The sequence below is a fragment of the Thalassophryne amazonica genome, chromosome 15, assembly GCF_902500255.1.
Source record: "Thalassophryne amazonica chromosome 15, fThaAma1.1, whole genome shotgun sequence".
Lineage (NCBI taxonomy): Eukaryota > Metazoa > Chordata > Actinopteri > Batrachoidiformes > Batrachoididae > Thalassophryne > Thalassophryne amazonica.
In genome coordinates this window covers 89,128,599-89,149,215 of record NC_047117.1, presented here as the reverse complement: position 1 = coordinate 89,149,215, position 20,617 = coordinate 89,128,599, and the positions used below count along the sequence as shown (strand labels likewise).

Sequence of the window (20,617 nt, the reverse complement as noted above, 5' to 3'; positions counted from 1 at the left end):
GTACCTGCTCTCTGTTGTTTCCCCGCCTTGGTTTTGTGTAACTCCCTGTTATCTGCAAATCTCCTGGTTTTTGCCGTCACTGAAATTGTAGATTTTTTTGGACTTGTGTCGCCTCTACCCTTACTGAACATTGTTGTCCCAGTAACTCACATGGATTAATATACTCCCCTGGTTACCTCACTGCCTGCATATTGGGTTCCTGCTCAAACTGACCAAATTACTCATAGACTGCAGCTGGTGTTGTGGCTTTCCATGACTTTTTGCACGTCCCTTTCTTCAGGTGTTCAATACTTTTCCCCTGTTATTTCACATCATTACACATAACTTAATGTATGGACATATGTGGTTTAATTTTTTTTGCATGTGTGTATCACTTGGGTTGTTCTAAACATCTGGTGAATATATCATGTAAGGAACACCTTTAGAAAGATATTTACTGACAAAAATGGTGATGTTTCAATACTTATTTTACCTGCTGTACACACATACTCACACACACACATGCTTTCTGGGGACCACCTTTTCTACTTGTAATGATTTATTTTCAGGGTTACCGCAGTCCAGCATCAGGGGTCTTCAGCTGGTTCAGAATGTTTCCGCCAGACGTGTGACACGTAGCAGAAGGTCTGAGCATATCACATCCATTTTGGCATCTTTGCAATGGCTCCCTGTCTCTGTGAAAACAGATTTTAAGGTTTTGTTATTGACTTATAAGGTTGTTCATGGACTGGCGCCATCTTATCTGGCTGATCTGGTGGAACTTTACGTGCCGGCCCGGGCTTTGCGGTCACAGGATGTGGGACTTCTCTGTGTTCCCAGGGTGAAGAAGAAGTCAGCAGGTCAAAGAGCCTTTTTGTATCATGCACCCACCCTGTGGAACGGTCTTCCTGCGACCATGAGGCATTCGGAGTCTGTGGACATTTTTAAGTCAAGACTGAAAACCTATTTTTTATTCTCTTTCTTATGAATAGTTTTTTTTTTTTATCTGTTTTATTCTTTTACTTCTGTTTTTATGTATGTATTTGAATGTTAATATTCATTTTTTAATTATTTATTTAAATTTTAAGTTGAATTGTTTTATGTAAGGCGCCTTGAGGTGGCTTTTGCTGTGATTTGGCACATTATTTGCTAATTAAATTCAATTAAATTAAATTACTTGTTGTAGTGCCTGCTCTGAAAAAAAATGAGGTAGTATCATGTAATGGCAGTGAACACAAATCTCAATTCAAAAATCCATTTAGACAAAGTAGAGGTCCCAACCTGACGAGGACCCCTATCCTGGGGACTTTTCACACAAAAACAATCTAACCATGCTGACCTTAATTTATCGTGCTTTTGTAGAATCAGTTTTATCTTTTTGTCTTGTTTCATGGTTTGGAAGCGTGTCTCTCAAAAACAAAAACTGTTTAAGCCAAATTGTGAAATGGATGAGCAAGCTAACTGGAGAGTCTCAGCTTCAGCCCAAATCCCTGTATACTAAACAGGCACAGAGGATAGCTGGTTCGATTCTGAGAGACGTCTCCCATCCTCTTCATGGTGAGTTTCAGCTGCTCCCCTCAGGTCGGAGGTTTAGGGTACCAGCTTGTAAAACCAAATGCTATATATAAAAAAAAAAAGAAGCTTTGTACAAGCAGCCATCTGTGCTGTTAACAAGCAACAGAAACTTAAATTTAATTGATGTATTTATTTTTTGTATAGTTTCTTTTACCTTGTTTTTATGAACAGTACATTTTTTATTTTATTTATTTATTTATTTATTTATCCTTTGGCTTGGTATAACGTGTTTTCAATCTTTTTACCTATTGATGTTTTAACTCTTCTTACTTTTTATTTTTATCTTGAGCCCATCCTTGTTGTTCTTTTAGCCTTGACACTGTTGTAATTTTGTCTTGTAAGGAAGGGCATCCGGCGTAAAACCTGTGCCAATTCAACATGCAGATCCACCTTGGATTTACTGTGGCGACCCCGAGTGCAAACAAGGGAGCAGCCGAAGGGACTTACTTCTGTGCTGCTCTGTGTGTCTACAAAACAAGATGACTCACTCATTGTAAACCAAATTTACCCAAGGGTTTAATAATAAATTGAATCTGAATCTGAACTTGATATTCTGTGAACTTTATCTCTTCACTGCACTTGCATCATTGTTGCTGCATTATTGTGAGGGTGTCTTTGACATTCATTGACATTGACATCAATTGACATTGATGACACTGTCTATCAATGTTTAATTGAAGCGGTTGTCTTTTTGTTGTTTTTGACCATTTCCTTGGTAATCCTTTACTTAATGCAAAAGTGTTCCATTAGATAGAGCCAAAAGAAATTTACATCTTGTAAATGATGACACCAAAAATAAGAGCTGATTTCTTAAGATATGCGCAACAGCAAATTACAAATGCACAGACCCAAACATGAACACTGACACGTACGTTCATGGAATGTCATGCAGCACGTGTATTTTTTCTTATTTTTGCCTGCATTCTGGTGGTGCAAAACTCTCACTAGAAACCCAAAATGTGTTTTCAGTCTGAAGAGTGAACACACAAACATATCAAAAGAACCCTTTTTAGTTGAGATGACAGATGCGACATTTGCTTTGGCAGCCGAGGGAAATTCTGCATATGGGTAGAACTGCAGCAACAGCTTGTGGATAGTATTATATTTCACAGGTAACTAAGCAGTGTAATAGAGCTTATTAACACCAAATTTGAAATCAGGATGACTGACAGCCTCCGTGGGGACAGAGTTGACTGCAGGATGCTGACATTTCAGTTCAAAACAAGGTATCAGTCTCTCACAGATGTTCTAACACACACACCCACACACACACACTTTCTCATCTATATTTCTCCCACTGTTCTGTTTGATGGGTCGTCACCATCTCTGCCACTCTGCATTGCATGTTTCTTTGCAGATGTGAATATCTGCTTTCCCACTGGACCTTCTCTGCTCTCCAATTAGGTTTGTCACTCATCTACTGTGGATGGGATTAAGGGAAAGACAGAGAGGAGGCAGGTGGGAGTGGGGAGGAAGAGAGATAGCAAGAGGTTGGTTGGAGAGGCTTTAAAAATATAGGGAGAAACCAAGCCTACGAGGTTAAGCAATATAAGATGAGAACGAGAGCAAGGGGAAACATAATCATGAGTGTAGGGACGGGGTGTGAGCGAACAGCTGGATTTGGCCTGGAGGACATCTGAATAATGTGGTGCCATTAAAGCAGGATTCATAAACTCACTGTCTTCCATCCTCCTCCACTCACCTCAGCACCCATTTTACCAGTTTTATCCAGTTACTGTAATATTCCCCTAATATGCATACTGGATGATCTTCCATATTCTCCACAGCAGATTTATTGATAGTCGAAGCACGAGGACAATAAATGGAAATGCTGCAGCCTATAGTAACAGTGACAGAGCGGAAAATGTTTCTGATGAAGATGTACGGTGCCGTTGGCTCAAGGCGGGACCACGTACTGTAATACTGTATAAATATTTGATAGTTCAGATGTTACATTTGCTGATAGTGTTGTTGCTGCTGAAACAGGCGGACAAAAACAACAACAACAAAAAAACACCAGAAGGGGAACACCTACAGCTGCCTGCTGATGTCACACTGAACCCTGACCTCTTTAGGAGAAGATGGAATAATTCTGACCTTGGTAAATTGTGGAAAATCTGGTTTATCTACATCTTGCGTGTATATAGGGTCAGGGATTTTTGTTAAATCCCCGAATTCTATATCTATGCATGTGTAAATATGCTGACATTTGCGATGTGCAGATCTTCCATATTAGACAATATGGTGCACTGGTACATATCTGCATACACAGGTTGCAGTTAAGTGGTAAGTTCTGGCAGTCCAAAATGTGGCACCCCTGAAAGAAGAAAAAGTTCCAGTTTCTTGACTGGACACTTGAGGCTTGCGCCAAAAAGGAGCAATTTGATGTGCTTTGATGCAAGAAGACACAATTTTTTTGTTTGAAGACTTTCATCTTCCACGATAAATTAGAATAAGCCAAAAGTGCCATTGATTACCATCAACTATGAATTTCATTAAAAACCAGGGACCTTTTTTGGGTTTGTACTACTCTACTGCAGCACATTTGCACTGCCTTTGTTCAACTGTTATAAGGTTTTGAAAGATGTAGCAGTGTATTTTTTTAAGAAGCCATTGACTATATATATATATATATATATATATATATATATATATATATATAATAAGGTTGCGTCATGTCAGTGTCTTTGGGGCATTTTTTGAAAATCCAAACTATAATATCCATATTAAGACACCAACTTTAACCATTAGATTGTTAAAAATGTGTATGCACTTTGCAGAGGAAGTGTCACCTCTTTAAAATAAATCCATTAAAATGCAGTAGGGAAGATGACAGACAGACACACCAGCTGCATTGGCTCATTTCCTGACACTGAAGTAATTTGTCCAAGGACAAACTGCTTATTTGTCACCAATTTCCATCTTGCTTTTGCCACATTATAGAAACCAGCAGACTGTCACTCAATAGAGAGTTAATAAACCTTAAGATCAAATGTGTTGCATGGCATCAAGATGAAGAAGGCCACACAGCAGTTTGCTTTTGAAGAGGAAAAAAAAATGCAAGGGGAGCTCAAACAGGGATTCTTTTTCGCCTCCAGATATTTCTTACTTTCAGGCCGCCCCACCTCGGATTAAGCGAAAGTTCAACAAGGCAAGTCTGTGTAATAATTTGAAATTGTAAGAAATATTGAGAGTTGACTAAGACGTCTAAGTTGACGTCTAAGATGGAGGTGGATAAGCTGCAGTTTGTTTTAAGCTCTGGGAAAGATTTAAGCAACAATAATAACAGTATTATGAATAAAAACTAGAATAATAAGGTCTGATGTCTCCAGGAATGTATGGATCCCAAACATGTACACTCTCCTAAGCCAACATCATCACATCAGTGAAAGATGCTTCTCAAAAGACATGCTGTATGGGGAGACCCAGTGGGAGGCCTGAGTTTCAGCTTCAAAGATGACTGCAAGAGGACACGTGAAGTAGTTAGCTTTCCATTACAGATTTGAGCAAACATTTTAATTAAATGTTTTAATTTATCCTTTCTTTAACCAGGATAGCCCTGTTCTGATCAAGATCTGTTTTGCAGGGCAGACCAGGGCAATTTTCCAATTCACCTAAACTGCATGTCTTTAAATGTGGGAGGAGACCAAAGCACCCGGAGGAAACCCATTCGAATACGGGGAGAACATGCAAACTCCACTAAGGAAAGCCACAGGTGAGAATTGATCCCATGACCTTCTTGCTGTGAGGCAACAGTACTAACCACTAAGCCACCATTCTGCAAAGTTAGTACCCCATTACACTTATTCAGAATTAGCAGGAATGGAAAAATAAATCAGAGTTTGTGCCACATCCAGAAGGGTCTTTCGAACAGACAGAAGTTCTTACAGCTGTGTAAGGATGCCATTCAAATACATAGAATGTGCTTCAAACCCGACTCAAATGATGCATGCACATTCTGTCTATGTTAGACACCCATCACACATAGTACGAATGTGCACAAGCAAAGCCGAATCAGGCAGATTGTAAAAAAAAGCAATATTCATGCCACATCTGGGAGAGAATAAGAATTGCAGAGGACGGCCATCCGAATACCCAGACTGCGCTCCCACTTTCCCTGACTGATTCATGCACCTGCTGTCTGCATGAGCCTCCAAATGCAGCACAAAATGTAGGTGGTACACAGTAAGAGTCCCTGGACAGCTGCCAGGATAAAGTAAGAACATTATAAATGCACAAGCCGTACAATTCCGCTCCGATTGCGGCCCGTCAGAATATATTCCAGCAGCATTCAAGGTGCACTTGAATTTCCCAAATGTGACTGAACATTCAGGCACATTCGGTCTGTGCTGAGGGTCAATTTTGTAAAAGTGAATCACTGTGACTACTTTCCAGTTGCACTGTATGACTCCCGACATGTCATGTAACCTGTAATGGTGGAAAACGTTGATATTGGTGTGGACAATTTGAACGACCTACAATTGGACTTTTGTCCTATTCCTATTTTGCATGTTTGACAATTCTTTGTTGTGCTTTTCTTCATATCTGTTACTGTCAGAATGGACAAAGCAGTGGGTCACCCCTCTGAGCCTGGTCTGCTTGAGGTTTCTTCCTCAGGGGGTTGGTAAGGTTCGAGCTTATACCCTTGTACTTTTCAGCATTGATGGTGCCATCACAATGTGTAAGTTGCTCATGCCATGGGCACTAACACACCCCCATACCATCACAGATGCTGGCTTTTGAACTTTGCGCTAGTAACAATCTGGCTGGTCTTTTTCCTCTTTTGTCCAAAGGACACAACATCCATGATTTCCAAAAACAATTTGAAATGTGAACTCATCAGACCACAGCACACTTTTCCAGGAGAAGTGCTCACTATCACAGATTTAGACTGGTTTGTGAACAATATTTGAGAGAAATGGTGATATTGTGTATGTGGAAAAAGTTTTAGATCTTTGAGTTCATCTCATACAAAATGGGAGCAAAACCAAAAGTGTTGCGTTTATATTTTTGTTGAGTGTGTATATATATATATATATATATATATATATATATATATATATATATATATATATATATATATATATATATATATATATATATAATAGCCAAGTGGCCTCATGTATGCATGTGTGTGTGTATGGCTTTGATAACAGAGAAACTGAGAATAGCTGGCATGTGCCATCTGTGTTTTGGGTCACGGATGAAAGCTACAGCAGTGGAAAGTTGATAGAACTAATATTTTTTGGAGAAATTAGCAATATTAGTGAACAATGGTGAACAATGGCCATTGTGCTGCAATGCACCATGGGAGTTTGGGGTTTTGTGGTTTTAAATGTTTGGTTTGCCATTTGGTATGCTTATGTCCTTTGAGTCAAGGATGAACACCTCCAAAATGCAGCGTTGATAGGGATAATGTTTTTTGGGGAAAGTACTATTTTTTGAACTATTAGCTAACAACACTGTTGTTAGCCAATATTTCCAAATTAGGATGCTCCTCATCTCATCCTTCATTGTGTCTCTGACACTAATCTTCGCCCTCCTTCCTTCCATTGCTCATCGAGTATCAGGGAACTGGACTTTGTCTACAGTTTTTGTGTCTTGACATCAGTGGCATCTATCTCCTTCTGTAGCCAGCTTATTATTCCAGCTGGGTATCTAATGACTGGTAGGGTGTATGTATTGATGGCTCGGATCTTATTCCTACCACTGAGCTGGCTTATCCGCACCTGTCTTACCTTCTGTATAGGTGTTTGATTGTGGCTGACATTCTTGCAACTTCAGCATGGTTCCAGTTGGCTTGCGAGATTCCAGCAACTTGTAGCTGTTCTGTACGTCTGCTATCCTACCTTTTAACAATTCCAACCCCCTCAGTGTGGGTCACCTTCCCTCGCTTTGCCATACTTCGCCACGTCATCCAATCTGAATGACATCCCAATATCCTCACTGTAGCTCCTATATATAAAATAAAAGTGCTTAACCTTATTTAAAATGTGGAAAGTGACAAAAAAAAGTTGGTGACTTTGTTCATTGACACATTCCCTTTTCCATTCATATGTCTTTGCTTTCCGTACCTGACTGTTTAGGTGTGTTTGCGAGCACATGTTCAGCTTGAGTAAATATTTCTTTATCCGGGTTCTGATGCTCTAACCTGCTGGTGAGATAGGCTGGCCCACTTTGAAGTGAATAAGGTAGTCAGTGTGCGTAGGTGAAACTGTAAATGTGCTTATCTGGTGTTTGTGTGTTTGTTTGTCTTCTTTGTGTTTGTGGGTTCAGTTCAACAGATAAGAGCTATCCTGAATAGGTTGAGTAATAGCATTAGGTTGTACAGAGAGCAAGCGAGTGAGCGAGAGAGAGACAGAAAGCGAGAAGTCTTTAAGTCTGCAGCACAAAGACTCCTTGCACACAGACTCGACAGTGAGACAAAGACATCCAGAAATGTGAGAAATGGTGACTCAGTGTGAAAACCAACCTTGGTTAATACAGCATGAGGCTTAAAAAACACTCAAAATTCTGATTCTGTCCAAAGTATCCAAGGACAATCACAAATTCACATTGACAGCATTCTGAAGCAAACCTCTTACCCACTTTGCTTCAAGTTGCCACTCACAAACAAAACTAATCGCATTGTTTGACACGCGGTCTTCTCACCTCGTTTAGCACCGCAAACCCACAACAACCTTCATGGAACCACAAAGTAAAGGCAGCAAATCAAACAGCAAACCTTGGCAACGCGTTAATCAACAGAGAGAGAAAACGGAGTATCAGAGTATGAAGGAGGTTCGACCAGTGGACCTCATCAGAGGCCTTGAACAGGCGACGGGGGAGGCAGGGGAGGGAGGAGAAGCAGGGAAGCGAGGACGAAAACTGCAAAAAAAAGGATGCATGCGATGGGGTGAGGTGAGGGTGTGGGGTGAGACACAAGGCTCGATTAGAGGGGTAAGAAGGGAGTGGGAGAGTGAGGGGGCAAAGGGCCCAATGGCAAATCTGTTAAGAGAATATGGTGTGATTTATGGAGGCCATTACAGTGAAGGACAAACAAATGGGGCTATTAAATGAGTATCAACATGTGTGCACCCCCCCCCCCCACACACACACACACACAAACTACTGTCTGAGGGTGGACACTAAATTCTGACCCCCACAACAGAAATACTTTTACCCAATCAGAGCAACTAGAAGGGAAGCAATTAATCAATTTGTTAATCAATCTGTTGTTGCTCAGAGATTGTGTATTTACTATTGGACAACTTGAAACATTTGCAACAAAATATTTTAAATGACCAAATCACATAACAGAAGCCGACACAGAACCAAGTGCAAATAAATATCAATCAATCAATCAATCAACTTTTTTCTTGTATAGCGCCAAATCACAACAAACAGTTGCCCCAAGGCGCTCCACATTGCAAGGCAAGGCCATACAATAATTATGAAACACAGTCTACGTCTAAAGCAACATAACCAAGGGATGGTCCAGGGTCACCCGATCCAGCCCTAACTATAAGCCTTAGCGAAAAGGAAAGTTTTAAGCCTAATCTTAAAAGTAGAGAGGGTATCTGTCTCCCTGATCTGAATTGGGAGCTGGTTCCACAGGAGAGGAGCCTGAAAGCTGAAGGCTCTGCCTCCCATTCTACTCTTACAAACCCTAGGAACTACAAGTAAGCCCGCAGTCTGAGAGCGAAGCGCTCTAATGGGGTAATATGGTACTACGAGGTCCCTAAGATAAGATGGGACCTGATTATTCAAAACCTTATAAGTAAGAAGAAGAATTTTAAATTCTATTCTAGCATTAACAGGAAGCCAATGAAGGGAGGCCAACACGGGTGAGATATGCTCTCTCCTGCTAGTCCCCGTCAGTACTCTAGCTGCAGCATTCTGAACCAACTGAAGGCTTTTTTAGGGAACTTTTAGGACAACCTGATAATAATGAATTACAATAGTCCAGCCTAGAGGAAATAAATGCATGAATTAGTTTTTCAGCATCACTCTGAGACAAGACCTTTCTGATTTTAGAGATATTGCGTAAATGCAAAAAGGCAGTCCTACATATTTGTTTAATATGCGCTTTGAATGACATATCCTGATCAAAAATAACTCCAAGATTTCTCACAGTATTACTAGAGATCAGGGAAATGCCATCCAGAGTAACGATCTGGTTAGACACCATGCTTCTAAGATTTGTGGGGCCAAGTACAATAACTTCAGTTTTATCTGAGTTTAAAAGCAGGAAATTAGAGGTCATCCATGTCTTTATGTCTGTAAGACAATCCTGCAGTTTAGCTAATTGGTGTGTATCCTCTGGCTTCATGGATAGATAAAGCTGGGTATCATCTGCGTAACAATGAAAATTTAAGCAATACCGTCTAATAATACTGCCCAAGGGAAGCATGTATAAAGTGAATAAAATTGGTCCTAGCACAGAACCTTGTGGAACTCCATAATTAACTTTAGTCTGTGAAGAAGATTCCCCATTTACATGAACAAACTGTAATCTATTAGACAAATATGATTCAAACCACCGCAGCACAATGCCTTTAATACCTATGACATGCTCTAATCTCTGTAATAAAATTTTATGGTCAACAGTATCAAAAGCAGCACTGAGGTCCAACAGAACAAGCACAGAGATAAGTCCACTGTCCGAAGCCATAAGAAGATCATTTGTAACCTTCACTAATGCTGTTTCTGTACTATGATGAATTCTAAAACCTGACTGAAACTCTTCAAATAGACCATTCCTCTGCAGGTGATCAGTTAGCTGTTTTACAACTACCCTCTCAAGAATCTTTGAGAGAAAAGGAAGGTTGGAGATTGGCCTATAATTAGCTAAGATAGCTGGGTCAAGTGATGGCTTTTTAAGTAATGGTTTAATTACTGCCACCTTAAAGGCCTGTGGTACATAACCAACTAACAAAGATAGATTGATCATATTTAAGATTGAAGCATTAAATAATGGTAGGACTTCCTTGAGCAGCCTGGCAGGAATGGGGTCTAATAAGCATGTTGATGGTTTGGATGAAGTAACTAATGAAAATAACTCAGACAGAACAATCGGAGAGAAAGAGTCTAACCAAATACCGGCATCACTGAAAGCAGCCAAAGATAACGATACATCTTTGGGATGGTTATGAGTAATTTTTTCTCTAATAGTCAAAATTTTGTTAGCAAAGAAAGTCATGAAGTCATTACTAGTTAAAGTTAATGGAATACTCAGCTCAATAGAGCTCTGACTCTTTGTCAGCCTGGCTACAGTGCTGAAAAGAAACCTGGGGTTGTTCTTATTTTCTTCAATTAGTGATGAGTAGAAAGATGTCCTAGCTTCACGAAGGGCTTTCTTATAGAGCAACAAACTCTTTTTCCAGGCTAAGTGAAGATCTTCTAAATTAGTGAGACGCCATTTCCTCTCAAACTTACGGGTTATCAGCTTTAAGCTACGAGTTTGTGAGTTATACCACGGAGTCAGACACTTCTGATTTAAAGCTCTCTTTTTCAGAGGAGCTACAGCATCCAAAGTTGTCTTCAATGAGGATGTAAAACTATTGACAAGATACTCTAACTCCCTTACAGAGTTTAGGTAGCTACTCTGCTCTGTGTTGGTATATGACATTAGAGAACATAAAGAAGGAATCATATCCTTAAACCTAGTTACAGCGCTTTCTGAAAGACTTCTAGTGTAATGAAACTTATTCCCCACTGCAGGGTAGTCCATCAGGGTAAATGTAAATGTTATTAAAAAATGATCAGACAAAAGGGAGTTTTCAGGGAATACTGTTAAGTCTTCTATTTCCATACCATAAGTCAGAACAAGATCTAAAATATGATTAAAGTGGTGGGTGGACTCATTTACTTTTTGAGCAAAGCCGATAGAGTCTAATAATAGATTAAATGCAGTGTTGAGGCTGTCATTCTCAGCATCTGTGTGGATGTTAAAATCGCCCACTATAATTATCTTATCTGAGCTAAGCACTAAGTCAGACAAAAGGTCTGAAAATTCACAGAGAAACTCACAGTAACGACCAGGTGGACGATAGATAATAACAAATAAAACTGGTTTTTGGGACTTCCAATTTGGATGGACAAGACTAAGAGACAAGCTTTCAAATGAATTAAAGCTCTGTCTAGGTTTTTGATTAATTAATAAGCTGGAATGGAAGATTGCTGCTAATCCTCCGCCCCGGCCCGTGCTACGAGCATTCTGACAGTTAGTGTGACTCGGGGGTGTTGACTCATTTAAACTAACATATTCATCCTGCTGTAACCAAGTTTCTGTTAGGCAGAATAAATCAATACGTTGATCAATTATTATATCATTTACCAACAGGGACTTAGAAGAAAGAGACCTAATGTTTAATAGACCACATTTAACTGTTTTAGTCTGTGGTGCAATTGAAGGTGCTATATTATTTTTTCTTTTTGAATTTTTATGCTTAAATAGATTTTTGCTAGTTATTGGTGGTCTGGGAGCAGGCACCGTCTCTACGGGGATGGGGTAATAGGGGGATGGCAGGGGGAGAGAAGCTGCAGAGAGGTGTATAAGACCACAGCTCTGCCTCCTGGTCCCAACGCTAGACAGTCACAGTTTGGAGGATCCCAAAAAATTGGCCAGATTTCTAGAAATGAGAGCTGCTCCCTCTAAAGTGGGATGGATGCCGTCTCTCCTAACAAGACCAGGTTTTCCCCAGAAGCTTTGCCAATTATCAATGAAGCCCACCTCATTTTTTGGACACCACTCAGACAGCCAGCAATTCAAGGAGAACATGCGGCTAAACATGTCACTCCCGGTCTGATTGGGGAGGGGCCCAGAGAAAACAACAGAGTCCGACATTGTTTTTGCAAAGTTACACACCGATTCAATGTTAATTTTAGTGACCTCCGATTGGCGTAACCGAGTGTCATTACTGCCGACGTGAATTACAATCTTACCAAATTTACGCTTAGCCTTAGCCAGCAATTTCAAATGTCCTTCGATGTCGCCTGCTCTGGCCCCCGGAAGACAATTGACAATGGTTGCTGGTGTCGCTAACTTCACATTTCTCAAAACAGAGTCGCCAATAACCAGAGTTTGATCCTCGGCGAGTTTATCGTCGAGTGGGGAAAAACGGTTAGAGATGTGAACGGGTTGACGGTGTACACGGGGCTTCTGTTTAGGGCTACGCTTCCTCCTCACAGTCACCCAGTCAGCCTGCCTTCCCGACTGCACGGGGTCTGCCAGGGGGGAACTAACGGCGGCTAAGCTACCTTGGTCCGCACCGACTACAGGGGCCTGGCTAGCTGTAGAATTTTCCACGGTGCGGAGCCGAGCCTCCAATTCGCCCAGCCTGGCCTCCAAAGCTACGAATAAGCTGCACTTATTACAAGTACCGTTACTGCTAAAAGAGGCCGAGGAATAACTAAACATTTCACACCCAGAGCAGAAAAGTACGGGAGAGACAGGAGAAGCCGCCATGCTAAAACGGCTAAGAGCTAGTAGCTACGCTAAGCTAGCGGATTCCCAAACAGGGAATCCGACACTAGACAGGCTGTGGAGCAGCACAGGTAACGCACGACAACAGTGCTAAAATAAAATAAAAATCCACTAGACAGGCTGTGGAGCAGCACAGGTAACGCACAACAACAGTGCTAAAAAATAAAATAAAATAAAAATAAAAATCCACAGGACAGGCTGTGGAGCAGCACAGGCAACGCACGACAACAGTGCTAAAACAAAATAAAAATCCACTAGACAGGCTGTGGAGCAGCACAGGTAACGCACGACAACAGTGCTAAAAAATAAAATAAAAATAAAAATCCACTGGACAGGCTGTGGAGCAGCACAGGCAACGCACGACAACAGTGCTAAAACAAAATAAAAATCCACTAGACAGGCTGTGGAGCAGCACAGGTAACACACGACAACAGTGGTAAAAAATAAAATAAAAATCCACTAGACAGGCTGTGGAGCAGCACAGGTAACACACGACAACAGTGCTAAAAAATAAAATAAAATCAAAATCAAAATCCACTGGACAGGCTGTGGAGCAGCACAGGTAACGCACGACAACAGTGCCAAAAAATAAAATAAAAATCCACTGGACAGGCTGTGGAGCAGCACAGGTAACGCACGACAACAGTGCCAAAAAACAAAACAAAAATCCACTGAACAGGCTGTGGAGCAGCGCAGGTAACGCACGACAACAGTGCTAAAAAATAAAATAAAAATCAAAATCCACTGGACAGGCTGTGGAACAGCACAGGTAACGCACGACAACAGTGCTAAAAAATAAAATAAAAATCCACTGAACAGGCTGTGGAGCAGCACAGGTAACGCACGACAACAGTGCTAAAAATAAAATAAAAATCAAAATCCACTGGACAGGCTGTGGAACAGCACAGGTAACGCACGACAACAGTGCTAAAAATAAAATAAAAATCAAAATCCACTGAACAGGCTGTGGAGCAGCGCAGGTAACGCACGACAACAGTGCCAAAAAATAAAATAAAAATCAAAATCCACTGGACAGGCTGTGGAACAGCACAGGTAACGCACGACAACAGTGCTAAAAAATAAAATAAAAATCCACTGAACAGGCTGTGGAGCAGCACAGGTAACGCACGACAACAGTGCTAAAAATAAAATAAAAATCAAAATCCACTGGACAGGCTGTGGAACAGCACAGGTAACGCACGACAACAGTGCTAAAAAATAAAATAAAAATCCACTGAACAGGCTGTGGAGCAGCACAGGTAACACACGACAACAGTGCTAAAAATAAAATAAAAATCCACTGGACAGGCTGTGGAGCAGCACAGGTAACACACGACAACAGTGCTAAAAAATAAAATAAAAATCCACTGAACAGGCTGTGGAGCAGCACAGGTAACACACGACAACAGTGCTAAAAAATAAAATAAAAATCCACTGAACAGGCTGTGGAGCAGCACAGGTAACACACGACAACAGTGCTAAAAATAAAATAAAAATCCACTGAACAGGCTGTGGAGCAGCACAGGTAACACACGACAACAGTGCTAAAAAATAAAATAAAATCCACTGAACAGGCTGTGGAGCAGCACAGGTAACACACGACAACAGTGCTAAAAATAAAATAAAAATCCACTGAACAGGCTGTGGAGCAGCACAGGTAACACACGACAACAGTGCTAAAAATAAAATAAAAATCCACTGAACAGGCTGTGGAGCAGCACAGGTAACACACGACAACAGTGCTAAAAATAAAATAAAAATCCACTGAACAGGCTGTGGAGCAGCACAGGTAACACACGACAACAGTGCTAAAAATAAAATAAAAATCCACTGAACAGGCTGTGGAGCAGCACAGGTAACACACGACAACAGTGCTAAAAAATAAAATAAAAATCCACTGAACAGGCTGTGGAGCAGCACAGGTAACGCACGACAACAGTGCTAAAAATAAAATAAAAATCCACTGGACAGGCTGTGGAGCAGCACAGGCAACGCACGACAACAGCGCTAAAATAAAATAAAAATCCACTGAACAGGCTGTGGAGCAGCACAGGTAACACATGACAACAGTGCTAAAAAATATCAGATGAACAAATCATGGCAAATATTCAAAAAAGGAAAGATGAGCTCCACTTCTGTTGGACATAAAGCAGAATTTTACAACTGTTTCACACCAAGAATGAACTCGTTATTTCCACCCACAAGGTTATGTTTTCAGTTTTTTAATAGCCAAGAAATAATGCATAGATCTCAGTTAATTAATAATTGAATAAATAAAAAAACTTACAGTGGGTTGTGGGTGGCATGGTGGCTTAGTGGTTAGCACTGTTGCCTCATGGCAAGAAGGTTCTGGGATCGCTTCCCATCTGGGCCTTTCTGTTTGGAGTTTGCATGTTCTGCTCATAGTTTTATGAGTCCCCCCGGGTGCTCCAGCTTCCTCCCACTTCCAAAAACACGCAGGTTCAGTGGAATGAGGACTCCAAGTTGCCTGTAGGTGTGCGTACTTGATAGTACGTGGCCCTGTGATAGACTGGCATCTTGTCCAGGGTGTACCATGCCTTCACCCCATGTCTGCTGCAATAGCCTCCAGCCCCACTGTCACCCTTCATTGGAGTAAGCAGAGATAGAAAGAATTAGTTTTTCTGGCACCCAGTTGAACAGGGACACCACATCAGATCATAATTAGTTTCTTTAGGTATAATTTAAAAGCTAAAGGCATCTTGAATTGAGCAGCATGTGTTCAGAGTGCCCATCTATGTTTTTTTTTTTCTGAATGAGTTTAAAAGCTTCATTCATTTTCTGCCTCTTCAGCCAGTCGGGTCTTTGTAAGCCTGATCCGGTCAGTTCTCAGAAACTAACCACAGTTATTCCTTGGTTAGCGTCCCTTCACACATAGTACAAATAAGTACAACCCATGGCGAAATCATAATGGAACAGCTCGTATCAGCGAACCACAAAAACATCGAGCTGACGGGCAGGCGTGAACGATGCCGCTGCGATGGTAACCACATTGCACAACTGCTGTGAAAAAAATAAAAAATACATGCTGCAATGCTTTTGTGCACATGGGAACACAATGCGAGCTGTGAAGATAATATATATATATACATTTCACCCACAGGATTCAAACCAGCAATTTCCAAAAGCTGTGATTGCCAGCCAGAAACTTTACCATTGAGCCACTCTCACTGTCCTGTAAAAGGTGTGGGAAAATGCCTGATATCACGAAGGACATGTACATATTTAAGAAAAACAAAACCACACACCATATAAAAACACTGCATTTTATTGAATCCCTCTTATCAAGCGAGCAATACAAGTATGATCCATTTGTTCCTCTGTAGATGACCCATGGTCACAGACATACAGTCATGAAATAACATGAATGAAAAGGGTGAGCAGGGCGCTCTTATCATGTCCACATCTACTGGCGGCATGTCCAGCTGGCGCCGCATGCATGTCCTGCCTGACATGCGTGTCTTGTGGACAGTGCACTGCAGGACAGACACAGCATCATGTGGAACAGAGCTCACGTGGGTGACGTGACATTCAAATCGCCCGCTGCGTGTTATGATCTGATGGTCCGTTTCACCTAGGGTAGTCTGTCAATGTGTGTGACATGTGCTAGCTCGCTGCAGCCCATTGCAACAGTGATATATGTTTTTATGTATGTCCATGTGAGGACAGCAAGCAGACACACACACACGTCACAGTGGGCAGTTGTTAGTTCATGTCCGTCCAGACACAGCACATGTTCCCCAGCCCTGACGTCCAGAACCACAGATCTCCACAGCCACTCCTGTCAGTGGACACTCCCCCTATCAGTTTAGCACACACGTCAACGTGTCACTGTGTCTGTTTGCAAAGCCACAATCATGGGAGCACTTAGACAATTTCACATCCAGCTCAAAAGTGATTGTCTGCTGACTGTTGTCATGCTAATGGTGTGAATGGCCACAGATTTTCTGCGCCAAGCGTGTGGTGTTAGATGTTCATGTGTGTCAGCTGGAATTTGGCCGACACCTGCTGCAAGAGAGTTCGATGGGCTCTCACAGGGCACACTTTGTCTTTCAGCCACTGGTGTGCGCAAATAGTTGTAGCAGCAGGTGTACGAGGCGTTGGAGGCAGCTACGATTTTACACGTATTGCATATGATTCCTGCTTCTTGCTGTGGCCAGGTTGACTAAAGCCAGACTTAAATCTAAAACCATTCAGATAACTAAATTATGATAAAAAACAAGAGAGATCTTAGTCAAGATTATGATGAAACATGCTGTCGGAATTAACACTGCCTTTGACCAAACAATCTTCTGGAGACAATAGTAAGTCCCTTTAGATTCTCCATTGTTTCACTCTGGGTCGCCATGGCATGCCATGTTGATTTGGCACACATTTTACAGCAGATGCCCTTCCTAATGCAACACTACATTACACAGAGAATGGGCAGGGGTGGTTTTGAACTGGGAACTTTCCACACTGGAAACAAGAATATTTAACCACTTGGCCGTCACCCCTGCCAAACATCTACACTCAAATAACTGACTCATTGGATTGGATTTCCAACTAATAAATATATGTAGTCCCAACTAAATTAAATTAAATTATCTTGCATGGATATGCTTTTTTGAGTTTGGGCTACATATATTTATTATATGGAAATCCTGCAGATAACTGAATTGAGTTCATCCAATGAGTAATTTTTTTGTGTACAGACAATAGTATTGTTCCCACCAAGTTTGGTGAAAATCTGCCAAATCACACACAAAAAACACACAAAGGAATGATCACGGTACCCTGTTGGCACAGTGGCATGCTGGTTAATAACAGTAATAAAGATATGAAAACCATTTCATGATCATAAAATTTTGGGGAAAAAATGTTCATCCGATTTGTAAACAGCTCTGTGACTAACCGAGTGCAGGCAACAAGTGCAAACATGGGATCTGTGTTTTTGCCCATTTTTGACATAAACCTGGAGCTGAGGTATTACATAACTTTATTTTTCAGAACAGAGGCACATCGTGGTGGAAAACTGACAGCAAAGTGAGAAACACAAGAGGGGAGCTGAAGAGACAAAGGAGGATGGACTGGGGCAGACATATAAAATTGGAGGAAAGACAGAGGCAGTTACAGAAAGAGAGTGGGAGAGTGAGAGAGGGGGCAAGAAAGAGAGCAAGGGAAAGAAAGGGAGAACAAGTGGTGCCAGTTTGCAGATGAGAGGCTTGGATGCCAGAAGGCAATTTAAGCAGGCTTGGCTCCTGCTCAGGCATGACAGACTGCTCATTCTCCATTCTCGCTCACTCACTCACACACACACACACACACACACACACACACACACACACACACACACACACACACACACACACACACACACACACACACACACACACACACACACACACACACACACACACAGATACAAAGTCATCCATGCGTGCTGGCATACAGAACTACTAAGAAAAGTTAAACAACCAGAAACACTCAAGAAGCACAAGTATGCAGACAGCTGCCACAATAAAACATACAAAACTGTGCAGATGCATATGCAAAATGCTCCAGATTTATGGAAGTGTGAACTATAAGGCCTCGCAAATCCCTGCAATCCCCGAAATTCTTACTGATCATTCCAACACTTGTGTGCCCAAGCAAATACATACACGGCACTCGCACAAGTGCACACAAATATCACTCATTCTAATCCTTCCAAACTTGAAACTGGTGGAGAAGATGGAATCAGTTGTACGATGGCAGACATACTAGTGGTTATTATTATTTTTTTTAAATATACGTTCAATGCACTCCTGCTTTATCATTTTGGATAGGTTTTCACTTACTGCAGTGCTCACAGATGGTAACAAGAATTCTGGGCTAACTCTCCAGCTGCATTGTCTGAGACTGACAGGTAGAAATGAAAGAGATTGAATCTGGCTGCTATCACAGCAGGTACTCAAGTCAACTTTTGACTTTGATTGACCAAAGACTGTTTCATTGGGTTCGCCGGTGTTATGAGCACAGGGCTTTTTCTTCGTTTTTCTTCTTTCTTCCCTCTCACCTGACTTCAAATTTGTCAATGTAGATAATTTCTTTGAAAGCTGAATTTCTTCATGTCTGATGTAGGGGGTCCTTACCCTCTGTCCTTTGCTTATCCCCTCCTAGTTTGGTCATAATCAAAATGAGCACCTACTGTACTTGTGCCTCATATTCACAGACATATTCACCTAAATGCACATAACCCCATTCCAAGCACCGAGCCAGCAATCATGCAGAGCCTCCTGGTCCAATAGAATATTGTTTGACGCCAACAAATGTGGCCGCACAAAAATTATGCACCGGCTGGTCAACCATTTTACATGTCCATGCACAAATATACTCCAGTCATTAGGCTTAGAGGGTGCAAGAGAATTTCAGTTGTGTGTGTGCACAAGTCTGGGTGTGCCTGAATTTCCATGTGTTGCATATACTATGCAATGTACCAACACAAGGGTCTCCAAGGTTAATGAAACCAGGTTCCAAATATGTTTCATATGGACAGCATGCCGATAGAATTATGGATTGTGAATGCGTGGCTGGCTGACAACCTCCAATTAACATGTCTGACACATTTTTTTAGCCTGTCTCACTGCTCCTCTCTATGTTTAAGTCACTCTATGTGTCTCACTGAAAGTATCTGCTGCTATGAATACATTCTTTTCCTCAGTCCATTTGGCTGAAGAAGAGCCTTTAGTGTCAGTGTACATATATACATAAATACAACGAAACCTGTCCTCTACATTTAAGCATCTTAATTACAGTTAGACACAATCCAACCACTAGGAGCAGTGGGCTGCCACAGTCCGGCACCCGTGGATCAACTTCAGATGTACAGATGTTGCCTTGTTCAGGGGCAGAGGAAAGAGCAGATCCTAAATAAGCATGTTATGATTGTGGGAGGAAACCGGAGTGCCCGGAGGAATCCCACACATACAACATGCCAACTCCACACAGAAAGGGCGGAAAGCAATCCCACGACCTTCTTGCTGTGAGGCACCAGTGCATGGTGTTGAACCACAGTTTGCCCAGGAGACAGACTATCAAAGAGCTAGAACGTTGGACAAGATGCAAAATAGACTTGCAGAAAACCAACTACAATCTGTGACAATGCCAATGGATATCAGAGTTCCCAGTCTTTCTGGTTTTGGTGATTTCTGAATGGTTGCAAGACTTGATATGAACTTAAGATGATGACTTGATAGTTATGGTACTAGATCCTTTCAGAGGATCCTTGGGTACCACTGGCAGGACTATGTGTCAAAGGAAAGGTTCCTTAAAAAGACACTCATGAGGAGTGTTATTGACATGAATATGGAACATCAGTTATGGTATTTTGGTCTTGTGCTGCATTTCCTCTTGGCAGATCCTGATGTAGGTGGTTTGGTCACCTGCCCAGGGCAGCATCTTGTCAGAGGTGACTTGTGAAAACAAAAAGTTTTTTTTTATGTGCCAACTAGTTTTCTTTTGCTCATTTGCACATCAAGTCAATCTTGTAAGGAATGTGTGCAGCCTCTATTTTGCAGGTGCTCCTGCTTGTTGGTGACTTAGAAGGTGTCACTCACT

The 20,617-nt window shown here is 41.5% G+C and overlaps 1 long non-coding RNA gene across 1 annotated transcript; it reads right to left on the bottom strand.

The window, feature by feature from the left end:
• Positions 1 to 259: 259 nt before the first annotated feature.
• On the bottom strand, positions 260 to 19,903 carry LOC117526816. The gene is made up of 3 exons (XR_004565359.1): positions 19,779 to 19,903; positions 1,998 to 2,003; positions 260 to 270 (listed from the first exon to the last, which is right to left on the bottom strand). It is a non-coding gene; the product is annotated as an uncharacterized LOC117526816 (long non-coding RNA).
• Positions 19,904 to 20,617: the final 714 nt, after the last annotated feature.